At 41.0% G+C, this 16,818-nt stretch overlaps 1 long non-coding RNA gene across 1 annotated transcript in view; it reads right to left on the bottom strand.

The window, feature by feature from the left end:
* LOC111874835 overlaps window positions 1-16,818 on the bottom strand; it is a 67,497-nt gene that overhangs the window by 11,338 nt on the left and 39,341 nt on the right. The window contains exon 2 of the long non-coding RNA XR_002844620.2: window positions 4,243-4,357. This is a non-coding gene — a long non-coding RNA (uncharacterized LOC111874835). The remainder of the gene's footprint in view (window positions 1-4,242; window positions 4,358-16,818) is intronic.

Here is a 16,818-nt window from a genome sequence, read left to right as displayed (position 1 = left end):
TTAACTTTGTAATTGAAATGGACGGTGTTTTCTGTGAGGTGAGAACTGACTTTTAAAATACTTTTTATATTTATTTCAGACCGCCTCCGTGGTCTAGTGGTCAGAGTTCCTGGCTACATATTCAGTAGTTCAGGTTTCGATTCCTGGGGCTACCAGATTTGCTGAGAAGTAGTGGGTCTGAAACGGGGTTCACTCAGCCTCGTGAGAATAACGGAGGAGCTATTTCAAGGAAATAGCGGCTCCTGTCCAAATAACCGAGATTAACGGCCGTGGGGATCCGTTGCGCTGACCACTTGACACTCTCTATCCGTTATCACCAACTTAGCCGACAAGCGGCGGTCGCTCGGTCGGTATAGTTCGCTTGAAGACTACAGGCCACGGAGAGTTAGATTAATTTCATGTCGAATGACTACTTAAGATACATCCAGTTACAACCTTCATTTCGTCATCCAACATTTGATGCAGTTTAACAAAGGCAACATCTGCTTCGAGAGTGCAGTCGGTAAAGCTGCCGGTTTCTGTCCGGCTGTATGAGCAGACTTGTAGTAAGGAGTCCCACATGCTGTACCGGATTCACTGCCCTTGCTGTAACTCTGCACACAGGTGGAAGACTTTTCAGACCTTATTGAAGTATCGAACAACGCTCAGCTCTAAATATGGGGCGCACGCAGTCTGCCGTCGCGTCCATATGGACCAGAATGCAAAGTAATGTTTTGTAACAGGGTGTTCACAAAGATTGCTTCCTATTTTATACCATGATTTCATTTTTCACCACCGCTGTCAGATCCTATGTTACGCGCTATCGCTGCTTGTACACTCTCTTGGAAGGTTAAGAATTATTTTATAGATGGATCTGTGTTTCAGGAAATTCGAAATTCTGGAATGCGAAATACTGAGTTTTGAAAACGGATTAGACTGCTCTTAAGGTTTCATCTTTGTTCCTTCATCAGATGCGTGTACTTAATTGGATGTAATACTGAAAGTAAAATAAATAAATTAGATTGAAAAATTTAGGTTAAGATTGATACAACTGTCATTAGAATTATGATACAATCAGTTTGATAGGCGGATAACAAAGTTCATTCTAACTTGAAGAAGGAGACAGCCCGTTCCTCCAGAATACAGCAGATATTACAAACCGGAAGGTTACGATATAAAACTGATTAGATTGAACTGAAATTGTTTATTAGCTTAACTTTTTTTTATCATTTTCTTTACGTAAAAGCAATGGAACAAGTACCGAAACAAGGATCGATATTCTCGCATCAGTGTGTTCTTCTTTCTGTTCGTTTCTTATTTCTTCCACGACTGCACACATTGTCGTATCGAATTCAAACGGTAAGTTCGACAAGTTTCGAAAGAAATCAGTCATGTATTTTGAGTTGTTACTCCACTGTTCGCTCGAATCTAAGCTCAGGCAGGATGGTTGGTATCCGCAAGACATAACAAGCCTGGGGATTAACAAATGAAAAGCAGGAGTACTAACCATTTCGCAGCAAATATAGATCTGTCATAATGTTGCATCTCACAGATTTCTCTTACGATTATGTGTTATGAAATACCCGTAAATAGTTGTGTTTGACAATGAAGACTGGTGTGTAATTGGGTGTGAATCCGTGTTGTTTGGTACAGAGATATCAACTTTTGGTAGAACATACTACCTCCTTCTTCAGGGTAGAAGAAAATTTTTCTCTTAAAAGTTGGTTTATGTTTACCACACTTCACAGCATTACATCCCAGATGATAATAATCTTAACTGAATAAATAATCTGGAAGATAACAAGTATGTAGAAGATCTATAAGAAGTTATTAAACAAATTAGTGATAAAACTCAAGAGTTTGTTCTGTCAGAAATTTACCGAAGTTTCGAAAGAATATTTTGCCTCCATATTCAGGTCATATGAAGGCGGGGTATTATTCCGAGAAGAACATCAATCAGATTACAAAATGAAATAGTCCAGAAGACTACAATATTTATTTTCACCGACGTAAAAACTGCAAGTCTCATACATGCAATACCATTCCAGCACACAGACCAAAGATCGGACAACAGTTTACGAAACATCTTGTAGTATATGATACAAAGTTATTCGCAGTGACCACTGCAGCAAAGAAAACCGACTAGTGTGTGGGCTGCTAAATGGGCAATAAACTACAATTAGGTTGAGTCTCGGAAGCAACTGAGAAAATAAAAAGTTGAATAACTATTGCTCGAAATGTTTTTTTTAGATGGTCATAATTTTTTCAATTCTAAAGCGTCTTGAAAACTAACTTGATGTCACTGCCACCATGGTTCTTCTGGCAGAGTAAGGGCACGTCTACCAAAACAAGAGACGAGCTCTTCTGTGACATTGTTACTGTACGTTTTCTGGCAGTGTAATGGCATTTCTGTCAAAAGAAGGACGAACCAAGGGAGGTTCTGCTTGTAATCCTCAGTATTCACAGAAGAAATGTGGATCATCTTAAATCAGGCTACGCCGGTGTCTTTTCACGTACTTTTCAATGAGTTATTCACGCGGAATTACTGGGATTTGGACTTTTTCCATCATCATCCATCATTTTCCAAAAATCCGCTAATTCTGTGTGTCATCCACCATCGTCAGAACCCTTTAAAATCTACAGTTTATTCACAGTTGATTGCGACGTTACGAAACCTTCCATTTGAGTGACCATCGCTAAACAAATTCATGCCACGCCTAAACGCAACGCTTACAAATACTGGCCATTCTGCTCTGTACATTCTCAGTTCTATTGGATCAGGAAGATGTTTCCTGCCATCTCTTATTAGTGTTCTAGCTAAATTACTCTTTGCTTTTCGGCTTCAGTGTTTATATCTTGGCATGAAAATATATTAACGGAAGTTTCTTTTGGTAAGAGCAACAATGAATGCACCAAATAAGAAATGAACAACAAAAAATAGGGAGAACAATACCTTTAGAAGGAACAATATTTGCAGTTATTAATTCCCGTCACAGTTAAATTAAAATGAATATGATAATAGCTTATTTCTTGCATCCCAAATTCCATTGCAGATTATTTCGTGGTTTCTTCTGATACTTTCTAGCAGCAGCAGTTATGCAAGATCGCTGGATATCGACAGCCTAACTCTTATGTGTATCAGGCGGGCCTTGCAGCATTGATGGAGTATGAAAAGTGAAAACCACCGAGCACGCGAACATTTTTGTTGCAGTTAAGATATGTTGTCCTTATGGACGAGTTTTTACTTTGCAGTGGCGTGAAGACATACGATTTAAAACTAAAAACGGTTAGTGGCCGGATTCTCACTGTAGAGACCAAGATTCAGGTCAGTCCATATGGAGTTTGTGATGGATATAGCGGCAGTGAGGTAGGTTCGTCCATCACAATTACGATTTTCCCTTGCTAATTGTAATTCTACTAATGCTCCATATTCATCCATAATTAGAGCTTGGAATAGTAGGTAAATATGAGGTCAAAATGAGAGGATAGTCAATATGACCTCACTCTTACAAGCCATAAAATAAAACCCCATAAAGAAAACCGCAAGCCATAAAAATAAAATTTGTTCTGGGGAAGGAGGTTGGTACAAACGCGTTAGCTTCAAAGCCTGTCTGCTCTTGCAAAAAGACAACTAAAATTCCATGACTCCACCGATGGTGTTGGTGGAGTTTGAGTGCTCCTGAGTCCTTGAGAGTTATGCGGGCGGTAGCGTAGCTACTGGTAGGGGTCACCCATACCGGACGGGTCAAGGGCTAGGAGACCGACGAAGAGGGATACCGTGGCCCTCCAGGTTGAGGTTGGGCGTGAGGCTAAGAACTTCACACCGTAAAAACTGAATTGTTCAGAAGCCAGATAATCAGCATCTAAAATAAAATGTATGCGATAAGGAAGATTGGAAGACCCAGGTTGTGATGGTTGGAGGTTGTACATGATCTCCGCAAGATGAAAGTGAAAGGACGGGGAGGAAAGATGAAGAACAGAGAAGAATGGAGGCAGAATGTTCAGGAGGACAGAGCTCACCCTAAGCTGTAGCGCCGAAGGGAAGGAAGGAAGAAATATTTCACGATGCAACGAGGTAAATTTGACATTGGTTTCCAGAGTTAGTAGCAGCTTCTTTAAATAAGCCACAGAAAAACAAAATAAAAATACTTTACATTACTGCGATGCTTCTGTCGTCATTACACACCTAGCAAACATGTTGAGCGTTAAACTTTACAGAACATCTCGGAACGAACTGTCGCTGTGGGCAGTTAAAACACTTACCTTGCCGTGTCAATAAGGAGCTAGGATTTCACTGTAGTTCTAAAGCAGCGGAAGAAACAACGCCAGATTTAAATGGAATACTTCCGAAGGATGTCTGGAGGCAGATTTTGATAACCTGTAACCAAATCATAAATATTAAAGGGGGGGGGGAATGCAGAACATTTTAAATTTCGGATTTGAATGTAGATTAGTGGACAGCTTATCTTTTATGTTTTTCACTCCCAGGGATTATGCCTCAGTAATTATTTGGCAGGAGGTTCAGTGGGCCCCAAGTCGGTTTGGACATCACTTTGGTGAAGAATTCTTTTATTTATCGGAAATTTAACTACAGTCGTTTACTTGTTGACATCAGCTTTGTTAAATATTTTGTTTGGAATTATAAGATGCCAATTTCTGATGAAAGTTCACTAAAATATGAAATCAGATCTACTCGATATATAAGCTTTGAGATTCTCACATCGGCATATATTAAGATAGGATATGCTCAGACGTGGTATTGTGCAGTTTAGTAGAAACGTAATACACCTCTAGGCTGAAGATGAAGGTAAGAGGTGCTTCCGTAAGGTTGGTCTCCAACTATAAAACTACACGGCTTCACATTCAGGAAGACTGTACTCTTAAATTTAATTCGTTTCAAAGCAATATACGATCATATTAGGCTTTATAATAAAATGTATTATTGAAGAAACAACAATATAAAAATGAGTAAAACAAATTACTATATTTAAATAAACACATAATCCTACGTAGTCAGCACTATATTGCAAATGAAAGCGAAACCAAAGACACGACAAACATTTATGACCGCAATAATTATCCATTTTTAGACGGCGGTTTGGTTGTGAACACGATAATGAACCTTCTGGTTCCATAAAATTCTGGGAAATTCTTGAGTAGCTGCAGATTTGGCTTCTCCTCAAGAAGGCCTTAGCTCTATAAGTAAGTAAGTAAGTAAAATAATTCATAAAAGTTTAGTTTGCATAAGGCCATAAATGGAATAATCCACATATCCCACAAACTCTTCCTCAGCTATAAATTAGATCCTACATCTGAGATATTTACTGATTTGTATTTCCTTATTCCCATTTCTAAGGTGTGTAATAGACTTAAAAAATCATGAAGAATACCATCTTCTGAGATGTGTCGAACCGACGTTCCTCCGAAACGTCGGTTCACGTAAGATCTACATGGCACCACATCCCAGAAGACGACATTCTTAATAGTCACCACAGTGAAAACCTCAGATCTTCAAACATCGTCTTTGTAATTTCATGTACCAGATTACGGAGTACACACTTCCCAATCCCGTTCTGTACATCAGAAGCTAAATGAAACAGAAAATCGAAGAGTTAAATTGCCCACATATGGACCAATAGAAACGTGCAGTGCAGACACATGTCAGCACGCCACTGGATCAGCAGTCTTGTTACATAATACTCTGAGGTTCCTGACGACAAAAATTGTCAGCTATACCAGTTGGTCGAGTTGTAACCAGAAGGATGTATGGGTGGAGTCCTGACGGCTCAGAGGAGTAGAAATAAGATCAAGAGAGACCTGAAGGCGAACAGGGTTTGTACTGGAGATTCCTTCATTTGGATGTGACCGATGGATGCCGACCTCCAACATAAGCGCCACGTGCGAAGGGCTTTATCCGGCTGTGTTCGTGTACCGGTACAAATTCAAATAAAAATTGCCCATGTTAAGTATAATATTAAGGTTACAATCTCTCGTAACATTATGACTCACAGTTCTTGTAGACAGCCATAAGCGTTTCGGAAGAAATTGCTGTCATCATCTTCAGGGTACAGGAGAGAACTCTTTAAGACGAGGGAGGAGGTTCATCAGGCATGTTGGTACCTACCTACCACATTACACGATGTTTTAATATACACCATGTGACCGATATTAATGTTTTTCTTAAATTCGCTTGTTAGGGGGTGGAGTCCAACTGGGTCCACTCGGCACGGCGGCCACTGATTGGCCTAATGTAACCTACCCCGGGTGATTATGATGATGGAGAATTTGGTGGAATGAAGATTGGGAGAGGAAACCGAAGTATTCGGAGAAAACTCGTCCAGAGCCACTTTGTCCACCACAAATCCCACTTGACCAGACCCGGGATCGAACCCGGGCCGCCGCGGTGGGAAGCCAGCTACTAACCGCTTGAGCTATGGCGCGGCTAAGTGACCGATATTAGCCAAACTCGGTATGTATATCATATCACAGTGGGAAATCACATCTTTCAACTTCGTCCTCAGTAACTCGTATCTGTGAGAACATCTGAGGAGAGCATAACTATTGCTGTTCCATGATCGCTGCTGGAATCCTTTTCCAATGATTTCGAAACGTTCGAGTTTATTAGGATAATTTCTTTGCAGGACGCTAAAGAATTCCACGAATCAGAGTCTTTGTTGGTCACGTGATAGCCTCTCAAAATAGACAATAAATTCTTTCTTTTTTTATTAAAATATTCTTTGTGGTGGTCAGAACAATTCGTTGCTGGTCCTCGTCATGAGCTATTTGAATAGAGTTTACATTTTCGCAACATTACTTACCATCAATTACTATGCTAGAAGCCCGAAGGTCGCGGGTTCAAGTCCCGATGAGGTCATTGTATTTTTTCAATTGACCAAATCCTTCCAGCAGCACTATGGCCCTGGGGTCGACTCAGACTCTAGCAGAAATGAGTACCAGGAATATTCTTGGAATGTTCTCGGGGGTAAACGGCGGCCGGCGCCTAAGGCTGACAACCTTGCCGACATCTATGAGCCGATTGTATAGAGAATGTGGAAACCTCAACATCTCACAACCCTGTGGGCCTCCACGGCCTGTTACAGGGATAGCTTTACCTTTTACTTTTAATTTTGCTTACCATCTACATTAATATTATCCTCCAATTTACTTCTAGTACTAGTGAACTAACTCTACTGAACGAAGCCTTTCTAGGGAAACTGACAGTCGTTCAACAAGTTAAGAAATTCTTTATTCCTACCGTTTTACGTATTTATTACCGTTCCTGCGAGAGCCCGCGGCTGATCCACAGCCTGTGATAAATATATTTACTCGAAACCCTCACAACTTGTATCTTGAAGATATAGATTAATATTATCCTCCCATGGACAACGGCTACCGTGCCAACTGCAGCTGTTCATATGCAAATGGCGGCTTTCAGGGTCATGCTAAGTCTCGCAGTGTTCAGTATGATTATCATCTTGTGAGTGCTTTCAACGACGCCCTGTGGTTCTCTCTTGAATCATACCGGGAAACAAATGATACGCCTCTTTAATTCCGAATGGAGTCTATGCTCTCACTCTCAATTTGGCTGTGACCAGTTGTCGGCTCCCACGACTGAATGAAGTGCGGACATTCACCACAGTTTCTTATTCGGTACACCTACTGGGTTCCTGCAAATTTGAAATGTTTCTTTTAATAAAAAATGGCTAATTTTTAAGATTTTATTTTTATCCCTTTGAAGCTTGAACTTCAAATAATATCCATATATTGATATAAAATTTCGGAGAAAACACGCCTCACCTACATTACATAGGACAGATGGTTAGTGCTTTTTAGGGATATAACGGATTCTTATCACGAGAATTGGAAGAAACCTACAAGGACACTTTCTGGGATATAGACCTCCTTAATGACAAATCAGGCGGTACATAAGGTATCACTTCACTTTAAAGGGTCAATAACACATGGCATTTAGAGACTGTTTTCCTCCCCCCGTGTATTTTGGCTTGCTGGGAATCAATTCCGTCTACAGTATGCGCTAAATATGCAGTACTGAAACTCACGCATATCGAACGCGCAAGTGCGTTTGTCGACGGGGCATAGCTCCAGCCGCACGTGTTCCCAGTAGTGAAAAGGAAGTTGTGCTGTGCAGTTGTTGTTGGAAATGGGTCTCTCGACAGAGGAAAAAAATTCATAATGGAGTATTATTTCCTCTCATACGGAAGTGGTCGCCAGGCAACTCGCTTCCTTGGTTTTGAGCGGCCAGATGTTATTATCCAGAAACCGCTACACAGTACACGTGTGACGATTTGGTGTGCCGTCGCAGCACACGGTATATTAGACCCATATTTCATTGAGGATGATGAAGGCAATGCTCTTACTGTCACCCAAGAACACTACGGAGACATTGTGATCGGTCCATTTCTTCAGGATTTGAGAAGCTTCTGTCATGCAAGGGGCCTTCACATGAATAGACAGTGGTATCAGCAGGACGTCTTTTCATTTCAGTACTGAACGTTTTTGGCGCATTCTGTATTATTAAGTAGTAAGCGTAGGAGATGCCCTCGATTTGGGGTGGGAAATGTGACAATGATAATTCTGACAGACAGAACCTTAGAAAAGTAACAGGTTCAGTTGATACGAAGTGAAAAGAGAAAATACAGAATGTAAGTTCCATGGAATATATACACATCCTGCGGTATTTTAGCGACAGAGGCGAAGTCATTTAACAGTGAACCCTCCTATTTCCAAAGAGATGTTTCGTTTTTAAAACAGGAAATTACAGGCAAGATTCTATGGAATATATTCCCTCAAAGATTTCAGCTTTTTGTTAATTGTTTTTAACGTAGGCTGCGATTGTTCTTAGAAGAAAAGAAACAAAGACACACAAACGTGGAATAAAATAAAGGCCATAATAAATATTTAACAAGAAAGGGAGAAGAAATATAAGAACAGATCCTGAAACGGAAACAAGAGAAAAATAAAAGAGGGAAAGATGATGTTCTGGTAAGGATTTACCACAACTACACTATTCTAAGTATTTCAGTTTTAAAGTTGGTTGTTTAACGACGCTGTCAATGTCGAGACTATATTGTGTCTATAGTGGGATTATTAATAAATCTGGAGAAGTTGGCAGAATGAGAAATAGTCCATATAAGTTGTTCATAATTTCAAAACTCTGAATATGACATTAAACTAAAGATTCGCCGAGCGTTGCATGGTTCGTACTGTCTCGGAATATTCTAAAGCTGGAATTACGATTTCGAATCCCACGTGAGGCACGTATGCCATCTTTTGTGGGTGTTGCCTTGTGTAGGCAGAACCCTCACGATGGACCATTCTCCAGCGCACGGTGTTGCAGCAGATGTTTAAAAGAGGCATAATTTCAGCAGTTATTAATAAACTGGTACAGACCAGAAAACCTAATCCGATAAGTCGAAGAAGATTGAATATATTCCGTTAAAGTTGTCAGATAAACAATAATATTGCTCGTTGATAGGTTTCGAATTCTTTGTTGTGACGTAAACCTGTTGATACCTTCAAAATTTCCATAGCAAACAGCGTATTCCTTCCATCTTAATTAGAAAGAAAATGAAATAAGAGATTAGAGCAGAAATTTCTTATTATACAGAAGGCTGAACGACAAAAAAAAACTGTAACATATTTTAAATATTTAAAATAACATAAAATTTCAAGCTCATACATCAAGTGTCTCTTGTATCTTCTGTTTCTCGGAACTTAACATGTGAATCACTTCACAGTTACTCGTTCATTCATTCATCAATGTTTCTACAGCCCCTTATTCTGCCCTGGCCTCTAATTCAGTTCCGTAATCATTTTTACACAGACGGTAGGACTCGTTGGCCGAGTGATCAGCCCGTCGCAAACTGTTACCTACCTAGAGGACTAGACAAACACAGGATAAACGCACACACAGACGTCCATATCTTGAGTGGGATTCGAACCCACGATACCAGCTTTCGAACGAAGACATTTCATGCCTTAGACCGTGCGGCCACTGTGATCGGCCCATATTAGAGTTACTAACAAAAGACAATTCTAGTGCATTCGAGCTTCGCCCTGGATATGGCCGCTGACTTGTTAAAGTCATAATATCGTGGGAACTGCACACATTCAAGCAAGTGTTACAACACGAGCTTCATTGCTTAGCAACGACGAGTAAACAGCGGTTAGGAAAATGTACATGACAACGAAATCTTTAAAATGGTATAACACTGAAATAAAAAAGTGGCATTTACCGTTAGATTTGAGACCTATTTCAGATCTCTACCGCAATACGAGCATGTCCGTCTCACATCCGTGCGTATCGCATCTATTGCCAACTATTACAATGGTTGGGCTTCGTGTCAGGTGCACGGCGGGAAGAGGGGAACAGAAAAGTTATATTTTTACATAAGCTTCTATTTTATGTTCAGTTTCATGAAAATTCGTCGGTTTGTTCAGAAAATGTTAAGAGGACACACACACGTATATCATATATCTATCATATTTCTTCTTCTTCTTCCTTGACGGATTAAGCCCTCTGCTCTGTTTCTATTCGGAATTAGTCTGGAACTACGTATATGTAGGCAGTTGGCAGGACTTCTTGGACGAGTGACCAGCCAGTCCCAAAACCGCTAAATACACAAGAAAAAGCAGAAAAATGCAGATATCCACTAATGCTTAGGGTGACGTTCGAACTTACTATCCCAGTATGTGAGAGGGCGAAGACATTTCGTGACTCAGCGTGGCCGCCGTGATCGGCCATATACCGAGGAAGAAACAAGCAGTGTAAATGTTTGCAACAATGCTATAAGAAATTTACTTTTTTTTTTTTGTAAGAAGATTGTGAGGATGCCTAAAGAGAAGACTGGAAGACAGTAGCGTGTGTGACGTGTTGCATACATTGTGATACTCTATCACACGCTAATCCCACCATCTGACAAGCTTCATGTTACTTTGGCATTTATCGAGACCAGAAGTTTCAAAAAGGCATCGCGACCTGCCACCTAGCAGGACCATCGATCATGCAGTATTCCATGTGTTCTGACATATCTCACATTACGTATTCTGCTTCTTGGGGTTCCAGCCCTGTTCATGTCGTCCCCTCTCACGCAGAGACGTGTGACGTCATATTTGTACAGTGTATATCCATAAAGCCATGCTAGATTCTTGTTGCTGAGTGTCTTATCTTGCCGTCGGTTAAAACTACAGTAAACTCAAGAGCTTCTGTTCGTATCCCATTGCTGGTGGCTAAAGCAACGGAATTAGTTAACGCAGTTCCCTTAAGTTAAAGAACACTGATTCGTTAATTGTGTCTCTACACTCCTCTATTTTTTGAGCCACATCCCACTGTACAGGGCTTTCGGCAGGACTCTGAGTGGGAAAGCAGGCCATCCCAAGGCGGCTTCTGCCATAATAAGGTTCCTGGAACAAATATGCCGCAAGTGTAATTAAAACCCGTGATTCTTTGATGATGAAAAGAATATAAAATTGTCCCTATGCTTAATAACTTAAGCTTCACGCCATGAAAACTTACGGGGAGAGGACGAATTCTCCACCATTCTTGACCTCAGCACTAGTAGGAGGTGAGTAATCAGTTTTACGCTCCGACTGCTTCACCCCGGGAAAAGAACCTCCGATATCTTTTCGATTGGAGGCTTGATCCTACAATAAAGGTAAATTTGTTCTTGTGCTTAGTTAATTAAGCACTACGCCATAAGTTGTGTGGGAAGTGGATGTGGACCACATTTCCCTGACCTCGTCATAAGATGGAGGTGAATGGTCAACTTTACGCCCCGGTCGCTTTAGCCCTCGTGGAAAGAGCGCCCAGTATCCATTTAATAGGAGGCTGGGGGGGGGACCCAGAGCCAGTCTTAACGACGTGGAGAAGACAAGTTATTGACCCTACCGGGACCCGAACTCCGAACTCTCGGTCGTCCAGCCCGTGGCCAATCGCTATACCGACTATGCTAACCCGGCTCTCACAACATACTTAAATAAGAAATAATTTTGCATTTCGTCCATAGACTGTACTTTGTGTCCTTTTGTGTTTCTTACGATATACCACAGCTTTTTTTCCCTATACAGCATTAACCGGTTGTTCTTGAAACGGAGACACGGAGCGCTTCCTGTGAAGTTATGATCTTAACATTTTGCCCATCAGTCAGACACACTTCACTACGGGTCAAAGTGTTATGGTACCATTCCGGAATTGTGTGAAGTAAGGAAGCTCAAGAACAGGCGATGTCTGGGGGTTCAGTTTGAACCAGGGGCCACGTATCCTCCAGCACCGGGACTGCCAGCCGTTTGCATAGAGGCAAATTGGTTTCCTAGGTAAGGGTGTTGGATACCCCCCAGAATTGTAAGATAGTCACAATAACTTCTTAGTTTTTCGCTGACGATCCCAAAACACGTACCATTCTCCTCTGTGAACTGAATCTAATGTTCAGTGTCGAGGAATTCGAAATGTTCAGTTTGTTTTCATGTGTCACATTAAATGAGGGTCTCTGGTTACGTTTTGTAAGAAAGTGTTTCACTGGCACTGTCAGGTATTACCTGCAGGATAAAACTTGCCACCAGTGTTTTGGGAAGGAAACTGACCTGAGAGTGCGTAATGAGAATTTGAGTTCCTTTCGAGTAGATTCGTACTGTGCCTATTGGGTCCACTCGGCACGGCGACAACTGATTGGCCTATTGTAGCCTGCCCTGGGTCATTATGATGATGGAGAATTTGATGGAATGAAGATTGGCAAGGGGAACCAAAATACTCGGAGAAAACCCGCTACAGCGCCACTTTGTCCACCACAAATCCAACTTGACCGAACCCGGGATCAAACCTGGGCCGCCGCCGTGGGAAGCCAGTGACTAACCGCTTGAGCTATAGCGTGGTCCCGTAATGTGCAGTTTCTCGCAATCTTCTGTCACCCACTAAAAGTGGCGACTTCTGCTCTAGACTACGTAAATGAAAATTTACGAGAATTTTCATTGTTTGATTAATTATGATAATATTTACCCATGTTCGGTCCGTATACTAGGCAGTATTTCATTTCTAACACGTTCTTACGTGAGAGCATGCTCTTGTCTGTTGAAAAAAATAATTATATTTATATGAGCTCGTAGACTCATCTCTCATTAGCCTCAGAGAAAGCAGCAAACCAATCAACTAATGTTTCGAAACCAACAGTTCGGCCCTTTATTCTCACTAGGATAACTTTTATGCCAATGGGCGGGGAAGACAGACACTGATCACGAATCACGTGGTCACAAGTATGCATCTCCCATACTAAATTCAGGGTTAAACTACTCGTTGTGCCGATATAACGTTTGCTGATGTACGAAACAGAACACAAAAAAGAAATTGAAGTGTTCTAAGAGCGATGGACTAACGAAATTTTTCAGCAAGGTCTGCAAGCCCTGTGCTGTAACAATACTTTGAAGCATTAGTGTCTCTTCAATAATAACAGTGAAACTGAAGTTACATTTCTATAATTAATAGGCACACATCTGTTCGTACGTGCTCTATTAAGCAGCTATATGATGAGAATTCTAAAACTTCAAAACACTGCGACGTGCTGCCTGAAAGCCGGACTATAGGACAGTCATCATTAGACAACGGGCAATGAGAACGCATGTTACCTAGGAAACTGCCTACCCAACAGAGACAGAATTGCTGAATTCCCGGGACAAGAGATTCGTTTGCTTAGAGTGGGCAAAATTAATCCTTCGACAAGGTGTTTCCTATTCAGTCCGAGTGCAGGATATAACAGTTTTCATCCGACAAGAGACCAGTGGACTCCCGTGTGGAGGCGAGGTCGAGTACCTCCACCATGACCCTGCGAGTTGTAGGAGACGACGAAAAGTGAAGTCTCAAATCAGAGACAGTAAAATACGGTCGCGAGTCACAAGGGACTCGGACCCGAGAGAGACCGCACTGGCAAGAGCCAACAGCATATGCAAAAGACAGACCCGTCCTCTGGTCAGAGAGGGTGCCCCACAAAAATAAGACCGCAATAGTCAAACAGTAATAATTAATATCTGGTCATGAGGCGCAGATGGGGCTCGACACCAAGACTTACTGACTAACTGACCGTCAGTAGCAATGCAAATTTGACTTTGAGACCAGTGGCGTTCCTATCCGACGAGAGCGAAGTCAGATCAACTTCGAAGAACGAAGAGCCAAGACGCTCCACCGAGATTAGCGGTGCAGGTGTAACAGTTGAAGAAGAAATTTCTGAAAGCGTTGTAAGTGCGAGTGATTGTATTTGTGAGCGTAAAGAGTGATTGTCCAATACACATACTCGTCCAAATCCGAGACCCACACAATTTTCTTGTCGCATTGTCTAGGAAACACGCGACAATACTGTGAACTCAGCTTTGGAAACTAAATGTGATCCCCATCTGCGTGTAGGTCTTTATTCGCCTCAGATTTGCCTTCTATCCCAGAAATATAAACGCCTTTGCCCCTGTATTATACTGTGTTCGTTGTATCTCTGTGTATCAGTTAAACTTGTCTTTATGCCACACCATGAGGGTGTGTGGGGGACAGGACAATAGGTGAGCGGCCGACGTATAAGGTAAATTCATACGCATCCAAGCAGAAGTGTGACTCCCTTAAATCAAACCAAAAACATACATTGAATGAAAAAAGAGAAACCTCGATAAACTACGAAAATGAAGACTTCCTTTTTTTGATAAAGATTTATTATTTATTATATTTAATTATATTATATTATATATTATATTTAATTAGTATAAGTTTCAAATGATATTTTTCTTCTCATATAGATATGATATGAACGTTTTAAAACTTGCAGTTCATCTAAATAATATTTAAGAACTCGGGTTCTACCTCATAGAAAATACAGTGTGTGCCCATAAAAAGACAAATATTTTAATGTTGTTTAGAAAAATAACTGTTTATTTTTAATATAATACAGAACCCGTAAATACACTTTGTTGGGAAAGTAGAAGTTCTTGGTTAAACAATTTGGCACACACAATTACCATTGTGTTTAAGGGTGTTAATTGACACCTTTATTTATTTATTTACCTACATAAAAATATGACGTTTTCTTGACCGAAATGAGAGAGGGACTGGGAGGGGCTGAGGAGAATCAAAGAAAGGCAATGGTTAAGGCAGTTTGACCTGAACAGATTCGAGAGACGAGAGAGAAGACACAGGGCGAACCTGTGAGATTGAAATTAATAGTCTAGCCTCTCTTCTTCAAAACGTATTCCTTCCTGACATTGACTCTGCAGTGAGACAGGAGGACTCAAGGCACAAACAGTATTGTAATCCTCTCATAAAGTACTAAGCTGAGGTTTTCAAGATGGCCGGAATAGCCAGTAAATAGTGATATAACCCTATGGGCCATGAAGGACCATAAGATTGTGAGACGTTGAGGGTCCCACATTATCTAGACAATCGGCTCAAAGATGGCGGTAAGGTTGTCAGCCTTACGCGCTGGCCGCTCTCTACTCCCCAGGAAAACTATTTAATTAATTCCTGGTACTCATTTCTTTTAGAGGCTGAGTGAACCCCAGGGACATAGGCGATGGATGTTGTATCTTTTGAAAATGAGGAAAAGTTAAAAAAAATGGACCATAACGCATCTAAATAACATTCACGAATGATTAAAAAGAGAAACAAAGTTTAGAGAACGCTTCCTACCACACAAATCAAAATCCGTCACTTTCTCACATCCTATGTCAAATCATAAAGCTAAAATAAGTCTATAATTCTGTCCGTATATTTACACAACAATGAAAGTTGGTCTCTCGCCCTGAGGGAAGAACACGGACCGAGGGTCAGATCTGAGGTTTCCACTGCAGTGAGAATAGAGCATTATGGACTTTGTAGTTTCGTAAATCTTCAAGTCCGAGTAATAACGCTTGAGAAGATCGAGGTGAGGACAGGAGGTCTACTTGACTGAGAGATGAACAGAGCTTCATAATGAGGAACTCCTTGTTTGTTACTCGCCTGCATTATTGGGATTATGAGTTCAAAGAGAAGGAAACTGTAGGACGTGAGAAGTGCAGAATTCATACAAAAATTTGTCAGAACATCTGAAAAAGAGAGGTCACTCTGGAGTCATAGAAACATATGAGATTCAGAATGGGTTGTTGTGCGCGTGGACTACATTCATCTGCCTCAGTGGGACGTCCGAATGCGGATTAAAGTAATTATTTAAATGAACCTTTGAATTATCTCAAAGGAAATCAATGTCTTGCGCTTTCTCTTGGCGTTGTTCTAGTGGGAGTAACTCAATTAATAATGTGAGAGGTCATGCAGTAAAATTACGGGGTTCGATTCCTAGCATGAGCCATCCACTCTGCCACCGCTATGTCTGGAGCACATCCAACCTCCCACGCAGTCTTTTGCACTCAACGTGACCAGCCTAACTTTTTTAGTCTGAAGAATGTAGTCTTCTTGGATGTGACGCCGTGTAGATATTGTGTGAATCAACGTTTCGGAGAACGTATCGTCTCCATCTTCAGGGCAGAAAAATCCGCGATCGAGGAACCAGCTTGAGCAGGTAGCTGCACCCTGAGTCCGTGTTCTTCCCTCAGGGCGAGAGACCAACTTTCACTGTTGTGTAAATATACAGACAGAATTATAGACTTATTTTAGCTTTATGATTTGACATAGGATGTGAGAAAGTGACGGATTTTGATTTGTGTGATAGGAAGCATTCTCTAAACTTGGTTTCTCTTTTTAATCATTCGTGAATGTTATTTAGATGCGTTATTGTTACTCACTTTGCCTTATTTTCAAAAGATGCATCAGCCATTGTTATATAATTATTTATTAGCTATTCCGGTCATCTTGAAAACCTCAGC

The sequence above is a fragment of the Cryptotermes secundus genome, unplaced genomic scaffold (genome assembly GCF_002891405.2).
Source record: "Cryptotermes secundus unplaced genomic scaffold, Csec_1.0 scaffold74, whole genome shotgun sequence".
NCBI classification, from domain to species: Eukaryota; Metazoa; Arthropoda; class Insecta; order Blattodea; family Kalotermitidae; genus Cryptotermes; species Cryptotermes secundus.
Note: the sequence above shows the minus strand (reverse complement) of the source record. Positions and strands in the feature narration are given on the sequence as shown.